Below are 10438 nucleotides of genomic sequence, written 5' to 3' on the forward strand. Positions count from 1 at the left end.
GCCCAGCCCCCCAAATTTAAAAAGGACTTGAAAATAAAAGAATTTAGCCTTCTGTTGGGTTGCTGTTACCTTTCCTAGCTCAGAAGCCTATGTACTAACATTAAAAATACTTCTGGGGGCTGGCGAGGTCGCGCTAGACGCAAGGTGTCTGCCTTGCAAGCGCTAGCCAAAGAAGGACCGCAGTTCGATCCCCCCCAAGCCAGGGGCAATTTCTGAGCGCTTAGCCAGGAGTAACCCCTGAGCATCGAACGGGTGTGGCCCGAAAAAACAAAAAATGAATATTTCTGAAGAGGGCCAGAGCCATAGCACAGCACCTAGGTCATTTACCTTGCATGCAGCTGGGGTTTGATATCCAACTTCCATATAGTCCCCTGAGCCTGCTAGAATTGATTTCTGAGCAAGAGCCAGTAGTAGCCACTGAGCAGCACTGAATGTGGCCCAAAACAAACACAACAAAAAAGTACTTCAAAGCCTTGGCCTTTCTGTGCTTGAGTGTCTAACCAGCCCTGGTCCCTGGTCTGGAGTGGTTAATGAGGTCCTGCTCGGTAGTTTTCCTGGTGTTGCAGTTTTCCAGATGTTGGGGACATCCCATTAGACATACATGTCTGACCATGGAGCGTGAGTCCAGGGTAAGGACACAGAGCATCAATGGGGTTGGTGGAAGGGGGCTACAATTACATACAAGGCACAGGTTGCCTGATCCACGTTAGACCCACTGGCATCTTGAGTTTTGGGCCAGACCCTACAGCGGTGCTGGGGCTACTGTGTATGTGTTGGTGGGGGGGGAGGTTTGGCGCTGAGCAGAAATAATGCACAGACCTGGAGTGAGTAAGCAGCCAGGCTGAGGGGTTTCAGAAGAAACCTCCCACTCAGGCATGTCTCTCCCCCATGGGGTTTCAGTGCTTTCTGCACATCTACCCTTGCTCGGGGCACCACAAACTTCTGAACACAAGTTGTTCAGAACCTCCCTGTGGTTCTGGGGATTTTCAAGTGAGGGCCTGTTGCTGAACATGAGCAGGGGACATCCCAGTGCACACGGAGGCTGGCTGGCATCTCTAGCCTTTTGGAAACTTCTAGATTGTTGGACTTTACTGCAGTGCAGCATTATGAGGAGAAAAGGGTGTCTGAAAAGATCGTAGATCCATCTGGGCTTCTGTTTATTTTTTGGGCCACACACACACACCTGGCTCTATGCTCAGAAGTTACTCCTGACCGGCTTGGGGGACCATATAGGGTGCTGGGGATACAACTCAGGTTGGCCACATGCAAAGCAAATATCCTATCCCCTATATTATAGCTCCGGCCCCCTTGAACTAAATGTTTTTGTTTGGTTTTTGTGCCACACAGCCATGCTCAGGAATTATTCCTGGTGGGCCTAAGGAACCATATGGGATGTTTTGGAGAGGAGGGGCTCACACCCTGCAGCGCTTAAGGGTTATTCCTACCTCTGCACTCAGAAATCACTTATGGCAGGCTCGGGGGAACATAGGGGGTGCCAGGGATCAAACCTAGGTCCGTCCATTGTCAGCTATGTGCAAGGCAAATGCCCTGCTGCTATGCTATCTTTTCAGATCCACTTGAACTAAAAAAATTTTGGGGGGGGGGTCACACCTGGTGTTGCTCCTGGCAGGTTCAGGGGACCATATGGAATGCTGGGATTCAAACCGGGGGTCCATCCTGTGTTGGCCGCGTGCAAGGCAAACGCCCTGCCTCTTTGCTATCACTCGGGCCCCTTGAACTAAATTTGCTATCACTCTTGCCCCTCGTCACACCCGGCAGCGCTCAGGGGTTAGTCTTGGATCTCTGCTTAGAAATCGCTCCTGGCAGGCACTGGGGACCATGGCACATGGGATGCTGCCAGGATTCGAACCACCGTCCTTCTGCATGCAAGGCATGCAAGGCCTTACCTCCATGCTATCTCTCCGGCCCCCCTTGAGCTAAATTTAGATTATCCCATTATTATTATTCCATTATTATTAATAATAATATTCCATTTTTTTTTTTTTTTTGGTTTTTGGGCCACACCCGGTAACGCTCAGGGGTTACTCCTGGCTATGCACTCAGAAGTCGCTCCTGGCTTGGGGGACCATATGGGACGCTGGGGGATCGAACCGCGGTCCGTCCAAGGCTAGCGCAGGCAAGGCAGGCACCTTACCTCTTGCGCCACCGCCCGGCCCCATAATATTCCATTATTATTATTATTATTGCCTTTGTGTTGTAACAAACAGTAGGAAGTAACTTTGTACCTGCGTAGAGGCAGACTGGGTTGGTAGGTGGGAGATTGGGGACCCTGGGAAAGGGAAGGTTACACTGGTGGTGGGATTGGTGTTATTTCATTTAATGTCTGAAACGACTATTATGAACAACATTGAAAATCAATGATAGAATAAAAATTAGAAACAAAAATATTATAAATGACCCATCACAAAGGTTTCATTGCATACTTAACCGATATTGGCTATTTTTCTAATGCAATCATTCATGTCTTTGGATATGATTTAAGCAGGAACTGTAGGAGGTGGAATGTCTAATTGTGTTTGGCAAGTCCATGCACTTGAGTCTCTCTTTTTCAAAGAAATTTTTATTAAATCAGTAGGAGATACAAAGATAAAGAGTTGTTGGGCCCGAAGAGATAGCACAGCGGCGTTTGCCTTGCAAGCAGCCGATCCAGGACCGAAGATGGTTGGTTCGAATCCCGGTGTCCCATATGGTCCCCCATGCCTGCCAGGAGCTATTTCTGAGCAGACAGCCAGGAGTGACCCCTGAGCAATGCTGGGTGTGGCCCAAAAACAAACAAACAAAAAAAGAGTTGTTGATTGGTGGCCGGAGAGATAGCATGGAGGTAGGGTGTTTGCCTTGCATGCAGAAGGACAGTGACTTGATTACCAGCATCCCATATGGTCCCCCGAGCCTGCCAGGAGCGATTTCTGAGTGCATAGCCAGAAGTAATCCCTGAGTGCTGCTGGGTGTGACCCAAAACCTCCCCCCCCCATAAAAAAAAGTTGTTGATTGTTCTAACACCTGTCCCTTCACCACTGCACATTTCCTGCCACCAGTGTCCCCAGTTTCCCTCCCTCTAGCCTCCCTTCCTCCCACCCTCTCTCCCTCTTCCCCCCCTCCTGTTATTTTTAGTCATAATTACTTTTACCAGCTGCTGGTGTGTTTAATCCGGCCTCCGGAACATGCTGCTCCCAGAATGAACCCAGAGGCTTTTAAACACCACACACCTACCCCATGTGCACAGCCAGGAACAGGCTGAGAAACAGCCGCACCCTTGGTTTCTTGCTGCGCTGGAGTTGGCCTGCCTGCGTCAGTCTGTGTGGGCCAAGAGATTGCATGAATTGTTGCTGGAGTGAATTCATATGAAGATGTCCGCTCCAGCCCTCTCATTGTGTGTGTGTGTGTGTGTGTGTGTGTGTGTGTGTGTGTGTGTGTGTGTGTGTGTGTGTGTGACTCCTGACTCTGAAGTTAGGAATCACTCCTGGCTGGCTGGGGACTCGCAAAGGGTGCCCAATACTGACCTTGTCCTCTCCAGCTCTCTCCTGGAAGAGACCCCAGATGGCTGTTTGAGCCATTGGAATCTTTGGGGGGTATAATACACTCTTTCCTAAGGGATTCTGGGTTTTTGGGGGGGGGGGTAGTACCCGGCGGTGCTTCGTGGTTACTACCTGGCTCTGAACTCAGAAGTCGCTCCTGACAGGCTTCGGGGACAATATGGGATGCCAGATATTGAACCCGGAACCATCTCTGGTTAGCTGCATGCAAGGCAAACGCCCTACCTGTGCTATTTCTCTGGCCCCTTCTAAGGAATTCTGTGGGGGAAGGATGGGTTTGGTTTCTTTCCGCACCAATAATGAATGCGCGCTTGCACCAGGACTCTGAGGGAGAAAGTGGCGCGAAGACTTTTTATTTTGGTGTTTCAGCCATACTCACTGGTGCTCTGGGCTTATTCCTCCTGGCCCTGTTCTTGGAGATCATTCCTAGCAGGGTTTGGGGACCATATGTGGTGCCAGGGAGCAAAGTGGAGTTGGCTGTTTGCAAGGCAAATGTTCTAACAAAGGAGAACCAAATTACCTTCCTTCCTTCCTTCCTTCCTTCCTTCCTTCCTTCCTTCCTTCCTTCCTTCCTTCCTTCCTTCCTTCCTTCCTTCCCTCTTCCCTCCTTCCTTCCCTCTTCCCTCCTTCCTTCCCTCCCTCCTTCCCTTCTTTCCCTCCTTTCCTTTCTCCCATTCTTCCTCTCTCCCTCCCTCCCTCCTCCTTCCCTTTTTTCCCTCCTTCCCTTTCTCCCATTCTTCCTCTCTCCCTCCCTCCCTCTCTTCCTTTCTTCCTTCTCTCTTCCCTCTTTCCCCTCCCTCCCTCCCTTCCTTCCCTCCCTCCTCTCTCCTTTCCTCCCTTCCTCCCTTCCTTTCTTCCTTCCTCCTTCTGTCCCTCCCTCTCTCCCTTCTTATCACTGTGAGGTGCACAGTTGCAAAGTTGTTCATGATTGAGTTTAAGTCAGGGGTCTCAAACTCAATTTACCTGGGGCCGTAGGAGGCAAAGTTGGGGTGAGGCAGGGCTGCATAAGGGATTTCACAAAAGAAAAAGTCCTCAAATGTCATTATTAACAGTTTTAATTATTTCTTCTGAACATGAATAGAACATTGTGTGAAGATCATGAACAGTTTTTCTGAGCATGGCATCTTTTGCATATTCCTTGCTGCCAGAGACTTGACAGCGCTTCTTCTCACAAATCTGAACCACATTTGGCTTTAGAGAGGAAGCAGTTGAAACCCTCAGTATGGCTTGAAGATGATCATCATTAAGTCTAGACTTACTTTGACTTATTGAAGTTCAATGTGGAGAATAACTTTTCACACAAATATGTGCTCCCAAAAAGGCACATGGTGCGCTTGAACATTCGGGAAAGCTTAGGGAAGCTGGGGGGGGCAATTCTCTCAAAAAATTGCCCATCATGTCTGCTTTTCCACTAATCTCCCTGAACTTGGCTTTGAGATCAGAGTTGCATGACAGGTCAATGAGCTCAATTTGAAGCCAGGAGGGGCATCTTGCACATCAAAGGAAAAGGTGTCCACAAAAATTTGGAAAATGGCTCTATGCTTTTTGAAGTCTGCAAATCTGTGATCAAATTCCTTCTCTAGCTTAAAAATAGCATCAACATATTTCTCACCACTGAATGGTATGACTGCATCCACAAGTTCCTTGCATGCTGGGAAATGGCAAAGGTTTGTCTGAGAGCTGCGATTTCATACACAAGTTTTGTGGAGAACGCTCTCACGTTGTCATAGGCAGCACTGATAAGATGCCCCGGACCTTGTAACATCTTGTTTAGTACATTCAGCTTATGTGTGATGTCAACAAGAAAAACTAAGTCCATGAGCCATTTGTGATCACTCAACTCAGAAACAGCATTCCCATCCTTCTCCATGAAGGCTTTCACTTCTCTCAACTCAAAAAATCTTTTCAGGGACATTTCCCCTGCTGAGCCCAACGTACCTCGGTGAAATAGAGCACATCTCCATATTCTGACTCCATTTCCTCTAAAAAAGCACGGAACTTCCTGTGCTTTAAGCCCCTGGATCTGATTTGGTTAGTGCATTTCAACAACAACAGACATCACATTGTCACATGGCAGGCATTTACTGCAAAGGGGCCTGCTGATGGATAATGCAGTGAAGAGCAAATGGCCTTATCTACACCTTCCTCTTCAAGTTTGTTTGAACATGTGCCACCAGTCCATTTTTCCTCCCTGTCATCGATGGCACTCCATCGGTTATTATTTCAAACAACCCTTCTATGGCAAACCTGCATTCTCAATGGCATCACACAGATGCCGAAATATTTCATTAGCGGTGGTCTGGCCATGCATTGGAATTATTGTGAGCAGCTCCTCTGTCAATTCAAAATTGCAATCAATACCACGGACATAAATTGTGAGCTGCACAATGTCTGTTATATTTGTGCCCTCATCAAGAGCAACTGAGTATACATCAAAACATTTGGCTTTCTCGGGCCCGGAGAGATAGCACAGCGGCATTTGCCTTGCAAGCAGCCGATCCAGGACCAAAGGTGGTTGGTTCGAATCCCGGTGTCCCATATGGTCCCCCGTGCCTGCCAGGAGCTATTTCTGAGCAGACAGCCAGGAGTAACCCCTGAGCACTGCTGGGTGTGGCCCCAAAACCAAAAAACAAACAAACAAACAAAAAACATTTGGCTTTCTCACACAGTTGATGATAAATGTCACTTGACATGTCAGAAATGCGCTCTGCCACAGTGTTGGCAGAAAGGCTAATTTTGCTTAAGCTGACCTTTCTTTCCGGACAGATAATACTTGCAACCTGTAACATGCATTTTTTAACAAACTCTCCTGTGAATGGTTTCCCTGCCTTAGCAATCATCTCACTAACCATGTAACTAGCTTCGACTGATGCAACATTTTCTTTGGTTGCTTTCTTGAAGAAATCTTGTTGCCTCATTAGACATGCTTTAAGACTGGCAACCCGCTTGGCTCTCTCATTTCCTTGATATTTTGCACATTCCTCAGCATGCTTAGTTGAATAATGGAGTTTCAAGTTGTATTCCTTGTGCACTGCAACTTTCTCTGAGCAAATAAAACATGTGGGGATGCCCCTGTGCTCAACAAAGAAATACTGCGTCTCCCACTTTTCCTGAAATTGTCTGCTCGTCATCAATCTTTCTCTTCACTGCAGGCTTTGATGAAGTCATGATGAAGGTATGACAAAATCTAATTCTGTAATAAACTTCTCTCCCTTAGGCCTCCGATAATGCAAGGGACAGCGGGCAGGAGCAGCGGAAATGACGTCTGCGCTAGGCACAAAGTATTCGCGATTATTCGCTTACCGAAAGGTGCCTGCCTTGCAAGTGCTAGCCATGGAAGGACCACGGTTCGATTCCCTGGTGTCCCATATGGTCCCCCCAAGCCAGGGGCAATTTCTGAGCACTTAGCCAGGAGTAACCCCTGAGCATCAAACGGGTGTGGTCCGAGAAACCAAAAAAAAAAAAAAAAAAAGGAACTTATTTGCTTACCGAATATTCACAATAAAAAATTGCATTAGTAGGAAAAAAATTGCATTAAACATTTGCATACCCTGAACGGAACTGCTCGGGGTATGCGAATGTTTAATGTGATTTTTTCTTACTAATGCGATTTTTATTGCGATTATTCGGTAAGCGAATAATCGCGAATACTGCGATTATTTGAAGGCCAGCCACCGGCCACAAAAATGTTCTACTGAGGGCCGCAAAGGCCCATGGGCCACGAGTTTGAGATTCCCGGTTTAAGTCATACAATGTCCAACATTCTTCACCAGTGTCCCCATTTCTTTCCTGTCTTCCCCCTGCCTGCCTCTCTGTTTCTGTATTTCTCTTCTTATGTTTTCTTTTTAGACACTGTGGTATGCAATATTACTACTGAAGAGGTATCATGCATATTACTTTATCTCTTTCAGCACCCAGTTCTTGTCCTAAGTGGTCATTGACTCTATTGTTTTTTGGACATTATTACCACGTTATCTTTTTTATATAAGGGGACATTTCTTAAACTACCTGTAGGTTTTTTATGGAGGGGTTGGGCCACTTCCGGCAATGCTCAGAGGTTACTGCATTCAGAAATGACTTCTGGTAGGCTCAGGGGACCATATGGGACGCTGGCAATCAAACCTGGCTCGGTTCCACGTCAGCTGCATGCAAGGCAAATGCTCTACCCACTGTGCTATTGCTTCAGACCCAACCACCTCTAGTTTGCAGGATAAATTCAAAGCCTGGTACCCCTTTTTTTGGGGGGGGGATCAGACCCAGCAGTGCTCAGGGGTTACTCTTGGCTCTGTGCTCAGAAGTCACTCCTGGCAGGTTCAGGGGACTGACCATATGGGATGCCGGGATTCTAACTGGGGTTCATCCTTTATTGGCCTCATGAAAGGCAAATGCCTTACCACTCTTATCACTCCGGCCCCCTGGGACTCTTTTAATTTCTTTCCTACCCCTTTGCCCTGGGTCTTCGTTTAGTGAACTTTGGCACATTCAGTGAGTCGCACTCAGTCTGCCATGGAGCTAGAGTAATAGTACAATGACAGGACAAGAGTTTGCTTTGCACGTGGCCAACCTGGATTCTGTCACTGGCATCCCATATTACTCCCTGAGCCTGCCAGGAGTGATTTCTCAGCATAAAGTCAGGAATAACATAGGCATGGCCCCAAAACAAAACAAAAAATCAAACATTTCTGTTGTGTATGTAAATATTTTGGGGGATTACTATGTTGCTCACCCTAATCTGTGCCCTACCCTAGGGTGTGACCTGGCATTATGCCCCCACCCTAGGGTAGGACCTGATTCTGCTTCCACCATTGGTTGGTATCTGATCCCACCATTGGGTGGGACCTGACTCTGGAGTATAAGAGCAAGGGTCTGTGGAAGGCGAGGAGCTTTTTGCTGGCTGGAACTGAATCTGAGTCTTTGGACTTCAGTTTTGTCCATCCGAATAAAGCAAATATTTCCACGAGCCTGATTGTCTGCGAGCTGTTTACCCGCCGTTTCACCTCAGAACCGTGGGCTAGACAGGGTGGCAGACGCGTGCTCCGAGCTGGAAGAAAAGGGCCTCATTCTCCATCCCTCCATCAGTCAACCTCTTCAGGGGCTGACCTGCTACATAATGACGCCCGGACAGGGACCTGAACCCTGGACCCTCAGAACTGTAAGTGAAATATTTCATTGGAAATTTCCTATGCTGACCATCAAATGGTTTCTGTGGTTAGTCATGTGGATTTTACCACCCTTAGTCTTACACATTGGTGCTCTAGTATACAAGTGGATCATTCCATTTTGTTTAAAACTAATTGGTTTTGATCTAAGGACAATCACTGCAGTTGGATGGTTGTGGTCTATATTTCAAATGAAAAGTGTAGTGTCTCTAGCCATCATAGTTTGTGGAATTTCTGTGTTGACTAACGTTATTATTATGAGCATAGTTATTTGCTGTTATTTCTATTTAGGAAATAGAAAGTGTAGAAATGGTGAGGCTAAAACAGTATAGATAATAAGGAAATTTATCTGACAAAAACTCAGACCAAGGTGCAGGCCTGACGAATCCAGCCCCACCATCAACAATATAGAAATTTTGCTGGAAGAAAAACAACTCAGAATGTTAAGCCTGATTCTAGTGAATTGCTTGACAGTAGTGACTCAGATAATGATCTACCTCCAGTGCTAACTCCACGAAGTATGCCTCCTTCTAGTCACAAAATTGAATCGCAGAGCAGAGCAGATTCAAACGATGAACCACATGCTCGGTCTCAGAGCTCTATTCAGAGTAATTTTGCTAATCAGGCCTTATCCCCTATAGACGGGGTAAATGTTTCTAACTATGTACCCTATCAGATGGAAGAATTAGATCGGTTTAAAAGATCATGTAAAGAAAATGGGCCAAAATCGCCATACAGTGTGGAGTTATTAAGACTTTGAAGTCATAACTCATCTTGGACTTTGTATGATTTTAAAAGAATCGCTGAAATATGCCTGTCGTCTAAACAGCGAACTGAATGGGAAATGTACTATTCAGAAGGCGTAAAAGCTAAATAATATAGTCCGGATGGTATGAAAAAGCAAGTGGCAGGTGTTACTCTATCGTATGAATTATTGATGGCAGAAAATCAATTTGCAAATATTCAGACACAAGCAGCTTTACCTAAGGAAATCTTAAATTTAATCCGGGAGATTGCATTGTCAGCATGGGAAAAAATTGATTCTAACAGCATTGGTAGAGGAAACTTTTTAAAAAATTACCCAAGGGCCTTATGAGTCATTTGCAGAGTTTGTAGGTAAGATTAAAGATGCTCTGAAGTTACAGGTGGAAGATGAGGAGATTAGAAACTTCCTAGTAAAATCTTTGGCCTATCATAATGCAAATTCAGCCTGTAGATTAGTATTGAATACATTAAATGAAAAGTCAGATCTGAATGATTACCTTTATGCCTGCCGGAATGTCTATGTGGAACCCCAACCCCCACCCCACTCAGACTCAGTACAAACCTTCCCAGTTACCAAGGGAACAATGTCTTACTCCCCTCGGGGACAGAACACTTTCCGGAAACCAGGTCTTTGCCCAAAATGCAAAAGGGGTCGCCACTGGGCGAAAGATTGCAGATCCAGAAACCTCATTAATAATAACCTAAATAGAGGTTTCAACACAGTCCCCAGGAGGCAAATCGCCTGCTACCATTGTGGAAAACAGGGACATATCAAAAGAAATTGTCGTCTCCTTATAAATTCAGCTCCCCAAGAACACACATACAAGATGCAGGGAAACGCCCACAGGGCCTCCCCCCAGGCCCTTCCAAATCAGGGGCAAAGTTCACAGACAATAATCCTTCCAAGCCCAGCCCAAGAAAATTCATCACGATAAGGGAATTAATCCACTCTACTTCAGG

Source organism: Suncus etruscus, chromosome 5 (assembly GCF_024139225.1).
Source record: "Suncus etruscus isolate mSunEtr1 chromosome 5, mSunEtr1.pri.cur, whole genome shotgun sequence".
NCBI classification, from domain to species: Eukaryota; Metazoa; Chordata; class Mammalia; order Eulipotyphla; family Soricidae; genus Suncus; species Suncus etruscus.